General features: G+C 40.5%; 1 protein-coding gene and 1 long non-coding RNA gene across 2 annotated transcripts in view; both read left to right on the forward strand.

Moving 5' to 3' along the window:
* Positions 1-22,666, forward strand: part of FRMPD2 (FERM and PDZ domain containing 2) — a 126,675-nt gene that overhangs the window by 150 nt on the left and 103,859 nt on the right. The gene's annotated exons all lie outside the window — the stretch shown is intronic.
* Positions 16-22,077, forward strand: LOC143653553 (uncharacterized). Its single transcript, XR_013161361.1, has 3 exons — positions 16-315; positions 20,665-20,888; positions 21,917-22,077. It is a non-coding gene; the product is annotated as an uncharacterized LOC143653553 (long non-coding RNA).

Genomic DNA, 22,666 nt, shown 5'->3' on the forward strand with positions numbered 1-22,666 from the left:
CTCCTTGGTATCATCTGCTTTTCTCCTGTGAATCTGGGTCAAGGGAATGGTACACCCATTCATAGGTCTGTCTGGGTATCAGGAATCCCGAAAGCACAGCTGCTCCTACTTTGTGCATTAGGGACTCTTTCCAACACCCAGGGCCACCTGTTAGAGGTCGGTATTATTAATCCAGGCCTGGAAGGGCAAGATTTGGCAAGTGCATTTATTCTTAAGCAGTAAAATACAGCCTTAGCAGAGAAAACATGGACTATGGTCAGACCAGCCCTAGTTTGAATCACTGCATTGCGCTTCAGCATCTGTGTACCTCCGAACGTAAGTTTCAACTTTCCTGAGACTCAGTTTTCTCATCCGTAAATTGGGGTAAGAGTATCCACAGAACAATGTCGTCGAGGTTTATGTGGGTGACACACTTGGAGCGTGAGAGTAGCCCAATGCTGTTGGCTGCCACTGGCTTTCAGAAATGAGTGCCTTGGCTATTGCTGAAAGAAAGTCAGTGGTTGAAGGTGAGGAGTCTTAGGCCATGTCTGACTGATTGCCAGGAAATGATGGAAAAAGAAAAAAAGAGTCAACAGTTTTGCACGTATGTTTATAGGGGATAAACTCAGTTGAGTGTTTCAACAGTCTGAACATCTTTTTTATAAAGCAACATTTGAATTCAGAGGAGAGGTGCATATTTCCTCCAGCTAAATTATAGGTTACAGCTGCAACCAATTAATTATTTTATTAATTCAACGAGCACTTAATAAGGGTGCCTAGTCAGGTGCAAGGTGCTGGGACCCCCCATTTCTGCCCAGACGAGTTTCCAGGTGGGTGGGGGAGCCAGAGAGTTGGACACACAGGACAGCTTCCTGTGCTAAAAGGTGCCTAAATGGAGGTGAGCACAGGCGTCTGGAAACAGTAATACTCATGAGTGGTTTGAATGCTAAGTGGGTGTTAGTGGGAGGAGAGGGGTGCAGTGGGAGGTCTGGGAAAGGCATCCCAGGCTGAGAAAAGCATGTGCTAAGACACAGTGACATGCAAAGGTTATGACAAGCGTATCGTGGGAGCCCTGGGCAGTTTGGCCTCACTTTAGCGAAGTGTGAATATAGGCATCTTATGAAAAAAACAAGCTGCGCGTGGAAACAGTGGCCAGAGCAGGGCAGGGCAGGGCTTCAGTGACTTGGCTTTCATTCGGAAGGTCCTGGGGCGTTGATTTTTAATCAGGGAAGTGTTGTGGTTGCATTTGAATATTAGCAATCTGGGTGTGGGATTGGAAGGGTGAGGCTGGAAGAGGTGGCTGAAGGCCTGGCCTAAGATAAAAACAGTGGGGGTGTCAGGAAGAGGGCACTGCATGTTCTTCTCCTGTGGCTCTGGGCAAACAGACAAATATGCATATAGGTGCATGCATGCATTTATTATAATTTCTGATATGAAGGATGTGTATTGTACACTTTACAAGTAACAACAAAGGCAGACAGACCTCGTTTTATTGCACTTCATTTTATTGCCAGTTGCAGATATTGCATTTTTCACAAATTGCAGGTTTGTGGCCACCCTGTGTCAAGCAGAGATCTATTGGCACCATTTTTCTGGCAGCATGCATTCACGTAGTGACCATGTGCCACATTTTAATTAGGAGATGCACATTGTTTTTTTAGACATAATGTTATTGCACATTTAATAGGCTAAAGCATAGTGTAAACATAACTTTTTTTTATTAATTAATGGAAAAAAGAAATTAACCCAACATTTAGAAATCATACCATTCTACATAGGCAATCAGTAATTCTTAACATCATCACATAGATGCATGATCATCGTTTCTTAGTACATTTGCATCGGTTTAGAAGAACTAGCAACACAACAGAAAAAGATATAGAATGTTAATATAGAGAAAACAAAAAAATAAAAGTAATAATAATAGTAAAAAACAAAACAAAACAAAACAAAAACCTATAGCTCAGATGCAGCTTCATTCAGTGTTTTAACATGATTACTTTACAATTAGGTATTATTGTGCTGTCCATTTTTGAGTTTTTGTACCTAGTCCTGTTGCACAGACTGTGTCCCTTCAGCTCCAATTACCTATTATCTTATCCTGTTTCTAACTCCTGCTGGACTCTGTTACCAATGACATTTTCCAAGTTTATTCTTGAATGTCGGTTCACATCAGTGGGACCATACAGTATTTGTCTTTTAGTTTTTGGCTAGACTCACTCAGCATAATGCTCTCTAGGTCCATCCATGTTATTACATGCTTCATAAGTTTATCCTGTCTTAAAGCTGCATAATATTCCATCGTATGTATATACCACAGTTTGTTTAGCCACTCGTCTGTTGATGGACATTTTGGCAGTTTCCATCTCTTTGCAATTGTAAATAATGCTGCTATAAACATTGGTGTGCAAATGTCCGTTTGTGTCTCTGCCCTTAAGTCCTTTGAGTAGATTCCCAGCAATGGTATTGCTGGGTCGTATGGCAATTCTATATTCAGCTTTTTGAGGAACCGCCAAACTGCCTTCCACAGTGGTTGCACCATTTGACATTCCCACCAACAGTGGATAAGTGTTCCTCTTTCTCCGCATCCTCTCCAGCACTTGTCATTTTCTGTTTTGTTGATAATGGCCATTCTGGTGGGTGTGAGATGATATCTCATTGTGGTTTTGATTTGCATTTCTCTAATGGCCAGGGACATTGAGCATCTCTTCATGTGCCTTTTGGCCATTTGTATTTCCTCTTGTGAGAGGTGTCTGTTCAAGTCTTTTTCCCATTTTGTAATTGGGTTGGCTGTCTTTTTGTTGTTGAGTTGAACAATCTCTTTATAAATTCTGGATACTAGACCTTTATCTGATATGTCATTTCCAAATATTGTCTCCCATTGTGTAGGCTGTCTTTCTACTTTCTTGATGAAGTTCTTTGATGCACAAAAGTGTTTAATTTTGAGGAGCTCCCATTTCTTTCTTTCTTTCTTCAGTGCTCTTGCTTTAGGTTTAAGGTCCATAAAACCGCCTCCAATTGTAAGTTTCATAAGATATCTCCCTACATTTTCCTCTAACTGTTTTATGGTCTTAGACCTAATGTTTAGATCTTTGATCCATTTTGAGTTAACTTTTGTATAGGGTGTGAGATATGGGTCTTCTTTCATTCTTTTGCATATGGATATCCAATTCTCTAGGCACCATTTATTGAAGAGACTGTTCTGTCCCAGGTGAGTTGGCTGGACTGCCTTATCAAAGATCAAATGTCCATAGATGAGAGGGTCTATATCTGAGCACTCTATTCGATTCCATTGGTCGATATATCTATCTTTATGCCAATACCATGCTGTTTTGACCACTGTGGCTTCATAATATGCCTTAAAGTCAGGCAGCGCGAGACCTCCAGCTTCGTTTTTTTTCCTCAAGATGTTTTTAGCAATTCGGGGCACCCTGCACTTCCAGATAAATTTGCTTATTTGGTTTTTCTATTTCTGAAAAATAAGCTGTTGGGATTTTGATTGGTATTGCATTGAATCTGTAAATCAATTTAGGTAGGATTGACATCTTAACTATATTTAGTCTTCTAATCCATGAACACGGTATGCCCTTCCATCTATTTAGGTCTTCTGTGATTTCTTTTAACAGTTTTTTGCAGTCTTCTTTATATATGTTTTTTGTCTCTTTAGTTAAATTTATTCCTAGGTATTTCATTCTTTTAGTTGCAATTGTAAATGGGATTCGTTTCTTGATTTCCCCCTCAGCTTGTTCATTACTAGTGTATAGAAATGCTAAAGAGTTTTGAATGTTGATCTTGTAACCTGCTACTTTGCTGTACTCATTTATTAGCTCTAGTAGTTTTGTTGTGGATTTTTCCGGGTTTTTGACGTATAGTATCATATCGTCTGCAAACAGTGATAGTTTTACTTCTTCCTTTCCAATTTTGATGCCTTGTATTTCTTTTTCTTGTCTAATTGCTCTGGCTAGAACCTCCAACACAATGTTGAATAATAGTGGTGATAGTGGACATCCTTGTCTTGTTCCTGATCTTAGGGGGAAAGTTTTCAATTTTTCCCCATTGAGGATGATATTAGCTGTGGGTTTTTCATATATTCCCTCTATCATTTTAAGGAAGTTCCCTTGTATTCCTATCTTTTGAAGTGTTTTCAACAAGAAAGGATGTTGAATCTTGTCAAATGCCTTCTCTGCATCAATTGAGATGATCATGTGATTTTTCTGCTTTGATTTGTTGATATGGTGTATTACATTAATTGATTTTCTTATGTTGAACCATCCTTGCATACCTGGGATGAATCCTACTTGGTCATGATGTATAATTCTTTTAATGTGTTGTTGGATATGATTTACTAGAATTTTGTTGAGGATTTTTGCATCTATATTCATTAGAGATATTGGTCTGTAGTTTTCTTTTTTTGTAATATCTTTGCCTGGTTTTGGTCTGAGGGTGATGTTGGCTTCATAGAATGAATTAGGTAGCTTTCCCTCCACTTCAATTTTTTTGAAGAGTTTGAGGAGAGTTGGTACTAATTCTTTCTGGAATGTTTGGTAGAATTCACATGTGAAGCCGTCTGGTCCTGGACTTTTCTTTTTAGGAAGCTTTTGAATGACTGATTCAATTTGTTTACTTGTGATTGGTTTGTTGAGGTCATCTATTTCTTCTTGAGTCAAAGTTGGTTGTTCATGTCTTTCCAGGAACCTGTCCATTTCATCTAAATTGTTGTATTTATTAGCGTAAAGTTGTTCATAGTGTCCTGTTATTACCTCCTTTATTTCTGTGAGGTCAGTGGTTATGTCTCCTCTTCCATTTCTGATCTTATTTATTTGCGTCCTCTCTCTTCTTCTTTTTGTCAATCTTGCTAAGGGCCCATCAATCTTATTGATTTTCTTATAGAACCAACTTCTGGTCTTATTGATTTTCTCTATTGTTTTCATGTTTTCAATTTCATTTATTTCTGCTCTAATCTTTGTTATTTCTTTCTTTTGCTTGCTTTGGGATTCGTTTGCTGTTCTTTCTCCTGTTCTTCCAAGTGGACAGTTAATTCTTGCATTTTTTCCTTTTCTTCTTTTCTGATATAGGCATTTAGGGCAATAAATTTCCCACTTAGCACTGCCTTTGCTGCGTCCCATAAGCTTTGATATGTTGTGTTTTCATTTTCATTCGCCTCGAGGTATTTGCTAATTTCTCTTGCAATTTCTTCTTTGACCCACTCGTTGTTTAAGAGTGTGTTGTTGAGCCTCCATGTATTTGTGAATTTTCTGGCACTCCGCCTATTATTGATTTCCAACTTCATTCCTTTATGATCCGAGAAAGTGTTGTGTATGATTTCAATCTTTTTAAATTTGTTAAGACTTGCTTTGTGACCCAGCATATGGTCTATCTTTGAGAATGATCCTTGAGCACTTGAGAAAAAGGTGTATCCTGCTGTTGTGGGATGTAATGTCCTATAAATGTCTGTTAAGTCTAGCTCATTTATAGTAATATTCAGATTCTCTATTTCTTTATTGATCCTCTGTCTAGATGTTCTGTCCATTGATGAGAGTGGTGAATTGAAGTCTCCAACTATTATGGTATCTGAGTCTATTTCCCTTTTCAGTGTTTGCAGTGTATTCCTCATGTATTTTGGGGCATTCTGGTTCGGTGCATAAATATTTATGATTGTTATGTCTTCTTGCTTAATTGTTCCTTTTATTAGTATATAGTGTCCTTCTTTGTCTCTTTTAACTGTTTTACATTTGAAGTCTAATTTGTTGGATATTAGTATAGCCACTCCTGCTCTTTTCTGGTTGTTATTTGCATGGAATATCTTTTCCCAACCTTTCACTTTCAACCTATGTTTATCTTTGGGTCTAAGATGTGTTTCCTGTAGACAACATATAGAAGGATCCTGTTTTTAAATCCATTCTGCTAATCTATGTCTTTTGATTGGGGAATTCAGTCCATTAACATTTAGTGTTATTACTGTTTGGATAATATTTTCCTCTAACATTTTGCCTTTTGCATTATATATATCATATCTGATTTTCCTTCTTTCTACACTCTTCTCCATACCTCTCTCTTCTGTCTTTTCGTATCTGACTCTAGTGCTCCCTTTAGTATTTCTTGCAGAGCTGGTCTCTTGGTCACAATTTCTCTCAGTGACTTTTTGTCTGAGAATGTTTTAATTTCTCTCTCATTTTTGAAGGACAATTTTGCTGGATATAGGAGTCTTGGCTGGCAGTTTTTCTCTTTTAGTAATTTAAATATATCATCCCACTGTCTTCTAGCTTCCATGGTTTATGCTGAGAAATATACACATAGTCTTATTGGGTTTCCCTTGTATGTGATGGATTGCTTTTCTCTTGCTGCTTTCAAGATCCTCTCTTTCTCTTTGACCTCTGACATTCTAACTAGTAAGTGTCTTGGAGAACGCCTGTTTGGGTCTAATCTCTTTGGGGTGCACTGCACTTCTTGGATCTGTAATTTTAGGTCTTTCATAAGAGTTGGGAAATTTTCAGTGAAAATTTCTTCCATTAGTTTTTCTCCTCCTTTTCCCTTCTCTTCTCCTTCTGGGACACCCACAAGACGTATATTTGTGTGGTTCATATTGTCCTTGAGTTCCCTGATACTCTGTTCAAATTTTTCCATTCTTTTCCCGATAGTTTCTGTTTCTTTTTGGAATTCAGATGTTCCATCCTCCAAATCACTAATTCTATCTTCTGTCTCTTTAAATCTATCATTGTAGGTATCCATTGTTTTTTCCATCTTTTCTACTTTATCCTTCACTTCCATAAGTTCTGTGATTTGTTTTTTCAGTTTTTCTATTTCTTTTTTTTGTTCAGCCCATGTCTTCTTCATGTCCTCCCTCAATTTATCGTATTCGTTTTTGAAGAGGTTTTCCATTTCTGTTCGTATATTCAGCATTAGTTGTCTCAGCTCCTGTATCTCATTTGAACTATTGGTTTGTTCCTTTGACTGGGCCATATTTTCAATCTTCTGAGCGTGGACCGTTATCTTCTGCTGGCGTTTGGGCATTTAGTCAGATTTCCCTGGGTGTTGGACCCAACAGGTTGGAAGATTTTTCTGTGAAATCTCTGGGTTCTGTTTTTCTTATCCTGCCCAGTAGGTGGCGCTCGTGGTACACGTTTTTCTCACGTGTTTGGAAGTGATCCCCCCGGTCACCATTCTCCGCGGCCTGGGGATTTCCGATCCAATTTTCTCAGTTGGTCCGGGGGGCCGCGTGTGGTGGGGGCGCCAGCCGCCGCGGCTTGAGGGGACCCTGTGGCTCCTTTATTAATTCCCCTATTGGTGTTTGGTTGGACCCAGTCCCTGCCACTGTCGGAAGTTCCCTCCTCTCCCTGGAGGGGTGCCGGTCGCTGGCTGCGGTGGCCCAGGGAACTCGCCACTGGACCAGGAAGTCGCCCGCAGGGGAGGGGCGCCGGTTGCCAGCCGCCGCATCTTGGGGAACTTGCCACCGGACCAGGAAGCCGCCCATGGGGGAGGGCGCCGGTTGCCGGCCACCGCGGCTTGGGTAGCCCTGTGATCCGAGACTCGTAGCCGGTCCAGGAAGCCGCCCGCAAAAGAGGGGCGCCGGCCGCCGCGGCTTGGGAAACTTGCCTCTCCGAGACTCTCAGCCGGCCCGGGAAGGAGGGAGGGAGGAGCTCCAGCCGCCACAGCTGCCATGGCTCAGGGAAGCGCGCGCCGCTCTGGGATCTCACCGCAGCAGAGTCTCGCAGTCAGTCTAGCCAGTCCAGACTGGGGTACGCTGTGTGTCCATTCCCTGCCGTGGCCCCGGGAACTGTTCTGCACTGTTTCTGTTCACCTAGTAGTTGCTCTGGAGGAGGAACTAAGACGCGCATACCTTACTAAGCCGCCATCTTGGCCCTGATCTAAACATAACTTTTATATGCACTGGGAAATCAAAAATTTGTGTGACTCGCTTTATAGCGATATTTGCTTTATTGCAGTGGTCTGGAACCAAACCTGCAATATCTCCAAGGCATGCCAGCATCTGATACTCTTTATTGTAAATTCCATGTAGCCAATTGATTCTCACAGAAGGTATTCATTGTTCTTTTTTTTTTTTTTTTTGGCTAAACAAATGCATTCTTAGTTGGACTACGTTTGCAATAGAATAAGGATTGTAGTTCCACCATGAATGTTAGCTGATATTTCTGTTTATATTGACAAGTAAAAAGAAAGTGAAATAATGAAGACTGCTATATTACCCTCAGTCATTTGTCAATGACGTGAGTGACTTCTCTGCTGGTTAAACACTGGTTTTTGAACAATGGAAGAATATTTCCTCAATTTTTTGAGCTACTTGCAGTGTAACAGCTACGGACATGACACAAGTTTAATCTGCAGTGCAAACATTTTCTCCATCACTTCCTTAAGTCTAGACAATCAATAAAATAATAAAACAGGCCCTTATTTGTAGCTTTTGCCAGTTTCTATGTTGTAAATTCCCAGTTACCAGTGTGGTATCACTGAACACAGAATTGGGAAGAGATGTACAACAACAGCCCACCATCAGTTAATATTTTCACCCTACAAATGTCACGTGTGTAAAGAACCTCGGGAGCACAGATAATAGTAAAATATTTAAGGAATGATTAGTTTCGGGTATGTTTTTTTTAATTTATTCTGGTGACATATATACAACCTAAAATTCTCCCTTTTAACCACATGCAAATATATAATTCAGTGCTGTTAATCGCATTTACAATCTTGTGCTACTGTCACCACCATCCATTACCAGAGTTTTTCCATCACCCGGAACAGAAAGTCTGCACTAATTAAGCATTAACTCCCCATTCCCTGCCCCAGCCCCTGGGGACTTACATTCTAGTTTCTGAGTCTATGAATTTGCTTATTCTAATAATTGTTTCATGCTAATAAGATTACACAATATTTGTCATTTTGTGACTGGCTTATTACATTGAGAATGTTTTTAATACAACTTATTTCATTGTAAGTTTCTGTGATTTCAGTGCTTTAGAATGGCTCCTGAAAACTTAATGGTTGGCTCTCATGGGCCAATGTAAACTTCTCCAGCACACCACAGGGTCCAAGGGATGGGAAAATGATTAGTGGGGTGAAGAAGGGTGGGACAACAGGAAAAATGAAGATGAAAACCTATGTTCCTCCTGGAATGAAGATGTCACTCCCCAAAATAGGAATGAAACATGGATTCAGGGGAGCAAGTAGATGCTGGACTCTTTGAAAAGTACAATATTAAAAAATGACTTTGAATTCAAATTTAGGACAGAGAAGGATGGGGGCTCTTTGAAGCCTTGAAGAGAAAGGACTGAAATTCTCCATATAGCTGCAGATACCTGCAGAGAGGTGTTCAGGCCATGAGCAAGCTCCTGAAGGGAAAGGAGAGTCTTACTGATGTATCTACACCCCACACATCCATGCTCCATAAAAACTTGGATAAACTGAAATGTCTAGTCCAGTGAGATTTATTTTGGCTAAACTACTCTACCCAAGACCTTTTATTTTTAAAATAATGTTCACTTTACCTTTCTATAAAATGGATGCATTGCAACACACTATGAAGTGGGGGCTTGAAGACTAAAGGACTATCTGGGAAGTGGTGTAATTCTTCCCAGAGAAACTTTTCTGTGAAGTCCCCTGCCCAAGTTGCCTTTCCATCGGTCGTACTCACTGAGATGATAGAGGAGGAGGAAGGCCTGCTTGGTGGGTCTTGTTGAACCTAGGGTTCTCCTGGAGGCGGAGGGCAGGAAGGTGTGGGCTGGGCACACAGCCTGCATGGGGGCATGTAAGGAAACAGCAGGTCCCTTCCCTTCCCAGCTTCTGGTGGCTAGCGCTGCATAAACCCATCTGACATCGGGCAGTGGGTGCTGCCTATGTCCTTGATTCATCCTCAAATATGTCTTCCGCCAAACTCCTCCTCCCTGATCCAAGACAGCCAATACCCAAGTCCCTTGGACCATTGACCAGCCCCAATTAGGGGTCTCCATGTTTACCCAACAAAACAACTCGACCTTCAAATCCTAGTTGGTTACAGCCATTACCTGTTGTAACTGGTTCTTCCAAACAAGTCAACAGACCTTGGGTGGTGCCACTTCTAACTTGTAATGTGCAGATAGCTCAGCTAGTGATCTTGCTAAATTATGGATTCTGATTCAGGTTTGGGGAGGGCTGGGAACTTCTAACAAGTTCCCAGGTGATGCCAATGTGGCTGGCCTGAGTGGCCATGATGGCAGTGTATGGCCTAGGCCATTGCCACCTGTATTCCACTGGTGGGCCATTTTGGCTATCGTGCTCTAGCCTCACAAGTGGGTCCCTTGCCCTCGTCATATGCGTGACACTAGTAATATGAATGCCTAATGTGGGTTGGCAGACTTAATAATAGCTCATATTTTGGATGAATAAAGTGAATAAGTAACTTGTCCAAGATGAGTTGGGGTCAATCCAACTCTGACCTCAGAGCTTTCCCTCAGCCATTGTTTTATTATTCTCATTTTCCCTTCTGAGTTTTATGGGCCTGGAGATGCTCAGAGATATTTTTTTTTAACCTAGTTTCCTCTTTTCTGTACCCACAGCTCTCCCTCCTCAGGTCACCTGTCTGACTACTGTCCCCAGTCTTGGTCTTCATTCCTCTCTTTGTTCATTGTCCCCTTTCCTCGCCTTGGACATGGACATCCTTCTTCCCACATTTCCTTGAGTTACAAAATGGTTGTAATGGTCCAGTGTTGCTGGAATTGAAGTAGGCGATGAAGGAAAGTGAGTAGATAGTAAAGGAAAGTGAGTAGGTAGTTCTGGGAAGCAGGACTGAGATCTGAAGACCCTTGATCAAAGAACTAGTTGCAAGTAGGCTGGTACCTGTGAAGTGGTAGACTTCAGAATTAAGTGGCCAGAACTTATGTTTCCATAGATTAGAGGTGCTAAAAAGATAAGGTCTTATTGAGTAAGATACTTGCTGGTCATTTTTTAAAAGTGCATTAGTATCATTTCTGTGTGACATTGTTTCAAAAACAGAATGCCAGAATCTCCCAGCTCACCCATTCATTGTCTGGCTCATTCACTCAGCATATGGGGAAGAATGGTGAGATCCCTACACAGGTGAGATGAGAAGGGAGTATGGCACCTCTGAAGCTTTGCAAAAGCCATGGGGTGGAGGACAAGGACAATGGCCAAAGGTCAAACTGGAGGGGTGTGCCAGAGTGTCCATAAGCCTTGTATTAGCTAGGGTTCTCTAGAGAAACAGAATTAGCAGGAGGTATCCATAAACATAAAATTTATAAAAGTGTATCATGTAACCATGGGAATGTAGAATCCAAGGTCAGTAGGGCAGGACGCAAGCTGGCAGCTCCAATGAAGGTCCTCAATGAATTCTCAGGAGAGGCTGGCTGGCTGAAGCAGGAAGAGACTGTCTCTCTGAATCCTCCTTAAAAGCCTTCTGGTGATTAGATTAAGCATCACTCATTGCAGAAGACACTCCCCTTAGCTGATTACAAATGCAATCAGCTATAGATGCAGACAATGTGATCATGATTTAAGTCCATGAAATGTCCTCATAGCAACGGACAGGCCAGCACTTGCCCAACCAGACAACCGGGCATCACCACTTGGCCAAGTTGACACATGACAAGCCTTGTCCAGGAGTTTGGGCCTGCCCTGATCCAATAGACAATAGAAAGCCACAGAGAGTTTTAAAGGGAAGCAGTAACACAGCCAGATTTGTATTTTGGGAAGAGGACTTTGCAGGAGAGAGAGACAGCTGCAAGACAGACATGAGGAAACCGTCTGGGAGAATACAGTGGCTATTCAGGCAGGAGCTGCTGGCAGCTTAGTCCAGGGCAATGGTGTGGGACTGGGCGGAAATGGATGGATTTGAAGATAAAGCAGACAGGGAGTGGAAGGAGAGGGAGAAGACAAGAATGACGCCATGAAGGTTTGCCTTCAGCAGGTGGGTGGGAGTGCCATGTATCTAGTAGTGAAAGTTGAGGAGGGATGTAGGCAAGGTGAATTGAGTCTACATCATTCAAGTAGGATTGTCCACTTGACTCAAGAGACAGGTCAGAGCTGGAGCCACAGATGTGGAGGGAATGGGTTTGTGGTTGGAAACTGAACAGTGCAGAGGAGCCAAGCAAGAAGAACCCCGAGGGCCTCCAACATTGGGCAATTCCAGTTTTTCATCATTACAGATAATGTCGTGACAGATATCTTTGAGTATATGTCTTTGTTGATTATGTTCTCAGTCTTAACTTTAATTCCTAATAGGTATTTCCTAATTGCTTTACAAAATAGCTTCCCAATTGGCCCCACAATAAATTAGGTCTCTGAGAGCCAGACTTTCATTGCCACCTCACAAGCAGTGAGTGTCCTCATTGTTTGAGTCAACCTGGTGGAAGAAAACTGGACCTGGCTATTGCTTCTATTTGCATCTTCTCCATGATTCATAGGGGTGAATAGGTTTCCATAGGTGTAAATGAGCTGCAGCTTCTTTTATGATTTTTCTTAATCTCGCTTTCCCACTTATCTACTGGTGCTGGGGCCCATGAGATGTTTTCTTTTCTCTTTCTTTAGAGAAACTTTCAGCTTGACCTTCTTTCCTTCTCCCAGCTCACTGTATTGCACTTTCTAGATGCCACTACAGAAAGCAACTTCCAAACCCAGGGAGTGGGGAAGGGGATCTGGTGAATCTTTAAAGCCCAGGCAAAGAGCTGGAGACCCTCGTCCTTACCCTAAAACCACTTTGGATGGGATGTGAGGAAACCTCTGCCTTTCCTACCCTCAGCTGTGCTCAGTTTCTGGATCCCAATGTTAAAGAGCTGCCTCTTCACTAACCATTCCTTCTAATGGTCCACTCTGGATGGCTAAATCTGGCTAAATGGAACTGCTTCACCCCTAGAAGAAATCTTTAAACAAATCACTTATCCAGCGGGGTTTGTGATGAGGTGAGTCATTTCTCAACTGGCATTAGGTTGGAAACAGACTGGGTTATCAGAGGTTTATCCCCCTGTGTTGGCTACCAGGTGAGAGGGTACTAAGGTCTCTGGGGAAAGGGGTACCCCTAGGCCTGCCTAGGGCCCCGGGACCCCCTCTGGAGGCAGCAGACTCCTTCCCACTCACTCACTAGCATCCGCAGGTCACTTCCCCCAACACACCAGCCCATCATCATCACAGATCTGCCTGGTCCCACTGGGTGATGCAGCCAGAAAAAGGAGCATGCGCTTCATCTTTTCATGCCAGGGAGAAATCATCAGGCTTACGTGCAAAGCTGGGTTCCGTTTGGTGACCAGAGGAAATGTCTAATGGATCTAGGACCAGAAACCTGGTTTGTTTAAGTGCACACCAAGAACTTTTCATTACCAGTGTTTATTTAAATTCTATTTCTACTGTTGACTTGAAGAACATCAAGTCTTATCCAAATAACCCAAAATTGCCTTGGTAAAACTTTCAACGGGGACATCTTACTAGCTATAGTACAATATTAAAACCAGAAAACTGACATTGGGACTGTGTGTGTATCTAATTCGGTCCTGTTTTAACCTATGTACAGTCATGAAACCACCACAATCAAGATACAGACCTATTCCAGAGTCAGTCACTGTGCTCTCCCTTGTGCCACTCTTTTGTGATCACGCCCATCATCCATCCAATCACACAATACATGACCTTGTGAGATCAGTTTTTTCACTCTATAATGCCTTGCAGACCCATCCAAATGGCTGCATGTGTCAATAGTTTGTCCCTTTTTTATTGCTGAGTAGGATTCCATGGTATGGATGTAACACAATTTGTTAATCATTCAGCTGATGAAAGACATTGGCTGTTAACAATTTTTGGTTATTATGAACATTTGTGTATAGGTTTTTGTGTGGACACAAGCATTCATTTTTCTGGGATTTGTGCCCAGTAGTGCAATTGCTGAGTCGTATGCTAAGAGTGTGTTTTGTTGTTAAAGAAATGGCCAAATTACATTCCAGAGTGGCAGTATCATTTTACAACACAATGGCAATGTATGAGAGAGCCAGTTTCTCCCCATCCTTGCTAGCATCTAGAATTATCCTGCTTTTACTTTAACTCTTCTGATGGGTCTGTGATGATATCTCATTATGGTCTTAATTTGCACTTCCCCAATGGCTAATGAACACATTTTCTAGTTGAACACATTTTTGTATACTTATTTGCCATCTGTATATCTTATTAAGTAAAATGTCCCTTCATACCTTCTGCACATTTTCTAGTTCTATTGTTTGCTTTTTGGCTGTTGAGTTTTGAGAGTTCTGAACTTTCTGTTCTAGTCTACCCCTCCACCATACCAAATGCTCTTGATTGCCATAGTGATATGATAAATCTTGAAATCAGGTAGGAGCGTTTTAAAATTGCTGTCAGAAAATTCTAACATCTGTGTCATCTCAGTATTGACATCTATTGACTGTCTTTCTCATTCAACTTGAGATTTTTCTGGTTCTTAATATGATAAGTGATATCTATTGAAAACTAAATATTTGAGTCATGATCCTATTTAACATTCTGTTTTAGCAGGTGTTCTCTGACACTTTTCTGGCAGGGGAAGGGGATGCCACCTTGCTGCTTCCAGGTGGAAAAGGAAGTCTGTGTTCTTTACCAGGCTTCTGCTGATGTCCTAGTGGGTGGCCTAGTTACTGCGGCTCGGGTGTGAGTGTTCCAGGTCCCCTCTAGTTTTCTGTTGATATCATCCTTTCTGGGAGGACCAGGGGCACCTCTCTGCAGTGAGGGGCTTTTTTATCACCACGTGATGGTAACAGTTAAGACTCTCGACTAGGTCTTCCAAGACACAGCCCCAGCAGAGAGAGGGAGGGGCACCTTATTATTCCCAGGTGGAAGCCCAGGCTCCTGACACTGTAGGTGGTGGGCATGTTACCACCTGGCGGGCAAAACAGTCTTGGCTTCTCAGTTGGCCTTCTCTGATACTACTGCGGTGGGAAGTGAGGTGGGAGATACCTTCTTACAGCTGGGGCAGTGTGGAAAGTCCAGTACTTCCAGCTGGCTTTTGTTAACTATGTGAGGATTGACCTGTAATGTTTCCACGGTGTTTGGCTAGAGTTGGGTGGTCAGTGTCTGAAAGTTTTCTGTCTTGCTATGGTGCTGCCATTTGGTCCTTTGGCTTTCCTTCAGGTTGTTTTGCCTTAACTCAAAATTTCCTGGTAGCCAGCTTCTCCAGTACCATGTTGGGATTTATGAGGTAAATAGGAAACCCAGGGAACTCACCTCTTATTGCTTGGGTCCTGAGATCTCTAGCTGGTCTGTCTTCTTTTTCCCATCTTTAGGAGTCTTCTTATGTCAGTTTTATGTATAATGTTCAGGATTATTAGCTGCATTTAGTGGCAGGAGTAGGGAAAAGTGCATCTGTAATGTCTTGTCCAGAAATGGAAGACTGTAGCAAATCTTTCAGCTTTGTGCATGTCGAATGTTTTCATACAGGACTTGTATTTGTTTTTGTGTGTGGTGTGAAGTAGGAATTCAAATTTACTGTTTACCAAATGGAGAGCCATTGTCTCAGCACCACTCATTAATCAGTCCATCTTTTCCCACTGATTTAGATTACCAAGTACTAAACTTTCTTAATTCAATTGGGTCAATTTTGGGATTGAATATGCTGTTTCAATAGTCTATTCATGTGCCATTCCACGCTGTTTTATTCATAAAGGTTGTAAAATAGATTCTTTTGTTTTGTTTTGTTTTAACACTGGGTAAAAATGTGTCTGTAAAAAAAAAAATAAGACTGGGTAAAATGTCTTTGCAGCTTCTTCATTTGCACTTTAAGTTCCACTAGGGAACATAATGTTGTGGAAAACAGCACCTTTTGAAGTCACTAAAGCAGTAACTGCTAGCATTAAATAGTGACATGTTTGTAGGACTTTCCTTTTTGAAGTTGTTTATATATTGCCAAGGCTTTTTCTTATATTATGGAAACATTTCCCCCCAATTCCCCCATTGTTTCATCTTAGTCGTTTCATTGCTTTATTTTTTTCTTATCTTCAATGTGATTTATTTTTTTGCACTAGCAATTGTTCTAGTTAATCTCTTATTTTTATTATGCTCTCTAATGTGTATGCAATAATGGTAATTCTCTTGATTTAGTCACTCAGGGAATGGCCCATGTTCTTTCATTTGTTTACATTTCTTCATAATTTCAAGCTTTTCTTACATTGTTAAAACTTGTTCTCTTTTATACTTGCCAGCAGGAATTTTATCAGGATGGTAGTGCTAATTAGACTGTTTCTTGTAAGCAGCCCTATCAGGATATTATATTCCTTATATTCTGATGAACTTAGTTAAAAAAGAAATCCTTTTACTGGCGTATACTGTATGTGAATAAAAGTTCACAACTCATAAGGGTAAAACAAAGCTTGATGCATTTTCATTAGCTGAGCATACTTGTGTAGCCAGCACCCAGATCAATAAAAAGAACTTCACTGGCATAACAGAAGCCCCACTTGTACCCACTCCATTACTACCCCTTGGCCAAGGGTAACCACTCTCCTGATTTCTAATGTGATAGGTTAGTTTCGCCTGACTTTGAACTTTATATAAATTGAATCAAACAGATTCATGCCCTTTTGCACATGACTCCTTTCGCTTAATACCATATTTGTCAGATACATTTAGTTGAAATTTGTTCGGTGTAATTATAGTATAATATTTCATTGTGTGGGCATAGTCTATACTTTCTTTATGTATCTAGCTGTTTATAGACATTTGAGAAATTTCCAGTTTGGTGCTGTACAGTGCTGGGTGATCGCTTAAGTACATCTTTGATGGACTTGTGAATGGATTTCTGTTAGGTATATACCTAAAGAAAATGAAATTGTTGGGTCTTGGAGTAAGCAGATGAATGGCTTTAGTGGATACTGCTGGGCAGTTTTCTAAAGTGATTGTACCAATTTGAACTTCTATTGGTGAGATAGGAGCATTCCAGTTGTCCTATATTTTCATCAGTACTTGGTATTTTCTTTTTCATTTAAGTCCTTCTTAGGGGTGTGATTTAATAGGAATTCCAAGATAATTGATGAAGTTGAGAACTTTTTAATATGTTTATTGCATATTTGGATATCTTATTTTTGGATGTGCTTGTTCAAGGCTTTTACCTAGCTTTTCTGTTAAGGTATCTGTCCTTTAAAAATTGATTTGTAGTAGTTTCAAGAATATATTATCAATAGGAGTCCTTCGCTAGATATATGCATTGCAACTATCTACTCCCCCTCTGAGTTGTCATTTTACTCTTTAATGGTGTTTTTTCGGAAACAGGGTAAATTCAGACTTTTAATAGGTCTGTTTAACCTAGTCTGCTTACATTTATTGTGATTTCTGATATACTATTGACATGTTTGGTCTTAGTTATGCCCTCTTTCTCTGGGTCAGTTTCCTTTACTGTTTTTTTTTTCTTAGCTCTTCTCCTTTTTATATGCACTATTGGATTTATACATTAAAATTTCTTTTTTTATATCCTATTTTGATTTGGAAACCATAGATTGGATTTCTATTTTTCGTATGATTATCCTAGTTTTTTTTTTAGCTTATACGCTGCTGTTAAGAGATACTCTTTCAGTCTGTTCTTATTGCTTTTTTAGGTAATATATTTTTTGTGCATTTTTTTCTTTTTTCCTTTTGTATGGGCAGGTACCGGGAATCGAACCCAGACCTCTGGCATGGTAGGTGAGAACTCTACCTGCTGGGCCACCGCAGCCCACCCAGTAATATATTTTTGTATCTGGTAAATGAACAGACTTTATCTTCATCATTGATAATCCGCAGTCTTACTACAATGTGTATAGGTGTGAGTTTGTTTTGATTTATCCTGTTTGTTACTTGAATATATTTTGGATCTAAGGACACGTGTTCCTTTAATTCTGGATATTCCCCAGCTGTTATATCTCTTCGAATGTTCCTCCTTTCTTATCCCTCCATCCTCTTCTTAAATGTCCACTCGAAGTAGATTGAGATCTTTCCATTCTACTGTCCACATAGCAGTGGTTCGTGTTAAAAAACTATAAACACAGTCACAATCCTTACATGCCTGAAACCCTCTGGGATGGTATTTGTCTCAGCACCCACTGTTTGGCTTCCCCTAAGACATGTCAAGGATGTGAGAAATGGGAAGATGGCTGGGATTGTTGATGGACATTATGAGCATATCCCAGTCTCTGGCTTGATATTTTCAAAAAACACCTGCAATCAAGGTTCAAAAGATTTTAAATTGCCTTTGGATGTCAGTAATTGGTCAAGCATTATGTGGTCACATTTATTTGTTATTTTAAATTTATATGTAGAGAGATCATAAAATTCAACAGAATCATTTTACAGAGAAGTATAGTGTAGTAGAAGAACACACCTTTGTGCCAACAGAACTGATTATGAATTTCCACCTACTATTTTGTTATAAAACATTTCAAAGATTCAGAAAAGTTGAACTCATGCAGTGAATACCCATGAACTGCCAGTTAGGTTCTAGAAATAATACTTTGCTATATTTGCTTTATTACAGGTCAATTTTTAAATCATTCATCAATCTATTATTTATTTCAGAAGTTGTGGATTTACAGAACAATCACACAGAAAATATAGGTTCCCAACCTGTGCTGGTTTGAGGTTGTATGTACCCCCCAAAAGGCCATGTTCTTTTAATCCATTCTTGTCTGTGCAGATCTATTGTGGGTGAGACATTGTGGCTAGGTTGTTTTGACTGAGATGTCACCGACCCAATTCAAGGCAGGTCTTAATCCTTTACTGGAGTCCTTTATGAAGATAAAAGAGAGAATCACCCAGAGAGAACTCAGAGAGAAACACCCAGTGAATTTTGGGAGAGCTGAGGGAAAAACACCCAGAGAAGCTTAGAGAAAAGCCCCAGAAGAAGCTGAGAGGCCACTGAAACCAGAAGCTGAAAGCAATGGAACCTGGGAGTTAACGACCAGCAGACATGAGCCAATGTGCCTTGCCAGCTGACAAAGGAAACCCAGATGTCAGAAGCATTTCTTCACAGAAGGTATCCACCTCTTGATGCTTTAATTTAGACATTTACATGGCCTTAGAACTGTAAATCTGTAAAGTAATAAATCTCCATAAAGCCAGTCCCTTTCTGGTACAATGCATTTGGACAGCTTTAACTGAAACACCACTGTGATAGTTAGGTTCAGGTGTCAACTTGTCCAGGAGATGATGCCCTGTTGTTCTGGTGCTTTGGACTTAAATCATCAGCACATGAAATTATCTATGGCTGATGACATCTACAGTCCGCTAAGGGGAGAGTCTTCCACAACAAATGATGCTTAATTTAATTAGCTGGAGGCTTAAAAGAGAGAGGTCTGAATAGAAGTCAACAGCTCAGCATACCTCATCTCATCACTTAGAGCTCAGACTCAGATGTTTGGAGATGCAGAAAGTAATCACCCGGGGAAGGCCACTGGAACACAGAAACCAGGAGAGAAGGTCAATAGATGCACACGTCCCCATGTGCCTTCCCATGTGACAGAGAAAGCGAGCTGCCTTTCCCCTCAAGAACTATAAATTTTTAATGATATAAGAAATTTCGTTATTAAAAGCTGATCCATTTCTGGTGTATTACATTCTGGCAGCTTTAGCAGACTAAAACAACCATCCAATTGCTGACAGCTTGTTTGGTGTGGTACCTTTGTCACGATGGATGAGAGCACATTTATATAATTATACTATTAGCTATAGTCCCTGGTTTAACTTAGAGTTCACTGTGTTGTGCAGTTCCATGAACATTTTTTTATTTTAAACTTATCCTAGTAATATATATATAACCTGAAATTTTCCCTTTAAAGCACATTCAAATATAAAAGTCAGTGCTGCTAGTTCTAGTCACAATGTTCTGCTACCATCACATCATCCATTACCAAAATTTCTTTGTTACCCTAAATAGAAGGTCTGTACATTTTAAACCTTAACTCCCTATTCCCTACCATCTCCCCAATCCCTGGTAAACCTGTATTTTAGATTCTGACTCTATGAGTTTGCTTATTCTAATTATTTCTCATCAGTGAGATCATATAATATTTTTCCTCTTCTATCTTGCTTATTTCACTCAAAGTGGCATCTTCAAGGTTCATCCATGTTGTTGCATGAACCCTAACTTCATTCCTTTTTATGGCTGAATGTGTTGCTGCATTTCAAAGAAAGTTACGGGCATTATCCCTCAACCTTTAGCATGCTCATCATTAACTAGAATTCAATGACCCAATACATTTCATTTTTATCACCTAATAGCTGTGTAATTCGATGGCATGTTACTTCAGTTCTTTGGAATCTGGATTCTTCCTAGGTAAAATGCTCACATTCATCCCCTTCAAAGAGGGGTATTTGGTGGCTTAAATGAAATTCTACATGTACACACGCCCGTATATGTTTGTGTTTAATTATTTGTTTGTAAATGCATGCAATGCGGTCAACATATCTAGCCATTGTTAGCATTATTATTAATCTGTAGCTTAGAAGAGGAGAGGTTCCTGTCCCCCAGCCTCCTTCCTGCTCACCCAGATGGAGCCCTCCACTAGCAGTATAACAGTCCTCACGGAGCTGCTGAAGACGTGAGAGCTGGGCATTAAGCAGGCATCCTATAGCATGGCCCAATTTGTCCTTCTGTCTCTCCAGAATTTCTAACTCTGATTGTGGAATATTGCATTTCTGGGGAGGGAGCTATACTTTTGGATTTTCTCTTCTATTCAGTAAGCTGATTACGAGACGGATTCAGCAAAGGCCCAAAATATTCTTCCACCTGCTATGAAACTGGCATAGAATGCCAAGCAATTTCCAAATGAATAGAAGAAGGCTTTCCAAAGAAGATGCTGCAAGGCTGGGTTTATACGTTGCCTGATTGTACTTCCATGGGTTCTTTTTGCTCCCATTGCTTCTCTCTTCACATGGCTGTGAGTGAGCCAGGAAAAGCACAGGCAAGTCTGTGTGTGTGTGTGTGTGTGTGTGTGTGTGTTGGGGGAGGGGAGGTTCAAGTGTTCGCAGCTGCTTAGGGCAGATCAAAGAACTATGGAGGTACTTTGATGAGGTAAATGGGGATAGATACGAAATCTACATAAAGAGGGTACAACTTGTCATAAGAATGAGCAGTAGAGCATCCAATGTGTACAACTCAAGCAAGTAAACCTCATGAAAAGTGTTCACCACCAGGTGTAAAGATTAGGGTGTAGAATTGGAAGTTCCGTGGCTGAAAGAAGGTCAGCTTGTTAATCTGCAAAATCTAGACGCTAGGTTCAGAATCTGGTTGCCCTCTATCCATCAATCCAACATCAGTACCCAGTCGTCTCCATTGGAAAGATAAAACAAAAGTACTTGCTGAGGAGGAAATCAATAATAATTGTAATGTTCATTTAGGGGCAATTCTTCTGATCATGAAAAGAACACACCTGTAATTTAAGGTGTTTGAAATGCATAGGAGTATCTGACATATTAGAGAACTCAACATATTTGACCGGTGATTTTAATTTGAGATGTGTAAGAATGCAATTTATTAAGCTTATAGGCAGTGTTTAAATGCTTAAAAGAATGTGACTAATTCCAAGTTCTATCTTGAGTTAATAGATTAATAGGTGTTGTGTATATACATGAAAAGATTTGGCTTGATAATTTCATAAATTTGCTTTGGCCTAATTAAATGTATTAAAATTTCAGATACAGTTCAAATGTTCAGGAGAACCGGATTCACTAATTTTGAAAATGGTGTTAATTGTTTCAGAGTATTTAATAAGTTAATCTTATGAATCAATTGAACATTAATCAAACATCAGGAGAAAGAATTTTTAGATGTAAATCATCAGATTTATGGAGCATAATACTTTAAAGCTGAAATGTAAGGCTAAAGACAAACTAGTTTTTAAAATTCACAACTTTAATACATTGAATACTAAACACATGCAACTTTAATTTAGACTTGTTGGCTCACAACTCCTGCCCTCTCTCCTTTTAGCAACTTGGATATCATGCGACCAGCCATGAGGCTTCTGCGACCTTAAGTCAACTAAATTCTCTGTCTCCTTTCCTGCAAGTGGGAGTCATATTGCCTTGTCTACTCGGAAGGGTATTTGTGGGAATCACAAAAGTTTATGAAACTCAGTAAACTGTAAAACGTTATCCACTTTATAAGGCTGTGAATTGTAATTAGTGAGGCGTCCATCAGTCATTCTGAGCACAGACTACGTTATAACTGGCCGCAAGGTTATAAAAAAACAGGAGACCGAGGTGCAAGGGTGGTAGCCTGCCATGCGGGAATTCTCGCCCGCTCTGCGGGAGACCCAGGTTCGATTCCCAGTCCACGCTCATCCCCAAAAACAAACAAACAAACAAGCAAACTACACCAAAAAAATTCAACAAGGGATGCTGCAAGGAAAAAGAATGAAATGTGACCCCTGCCATACAACATTTAAAAAAAAAGAGAGAGAGAAGAGACCGCGTTTCCCGCAGATATTCAGGACCAGCCATCTAAGGAACATGGGTGGAATCCAAGTGACATCGAAAGACGTTTTAAACATTTTACTTCAGTCCTTCAGATCATGGCCTTCCCCTTCTCTCAAACACCACTATCTGCTCTCTTCACAACGAGAGGTCGGGTGCTCCGCTCGGAGCCTTTGGAAGGTGTTCTAGTTTGCTAGCTGCCGGAATGCAACACACCAGAGACGGACTGGCTTTTAATAAAAGGGGATTTATTTTGTTGGTTCTT

The sequence above is a fragment of the Tamandua tetradactyla genome, chromosome 13 (assembly GCF_023851605.1).
Source record: "Tamandua tetradactyla isolate mTamTet1 chromosome 13, mTamTet1.pri, whole genome shotgun sequence".
In the NCBI taxonomy this organism is placed as follows: domain Eukaryota; kingdom Metazoa; phylum Chordata; class Mammalia; order Pilosa; family Myrmecophagidae; genus Tamandua; species Tamandua tetradactyla.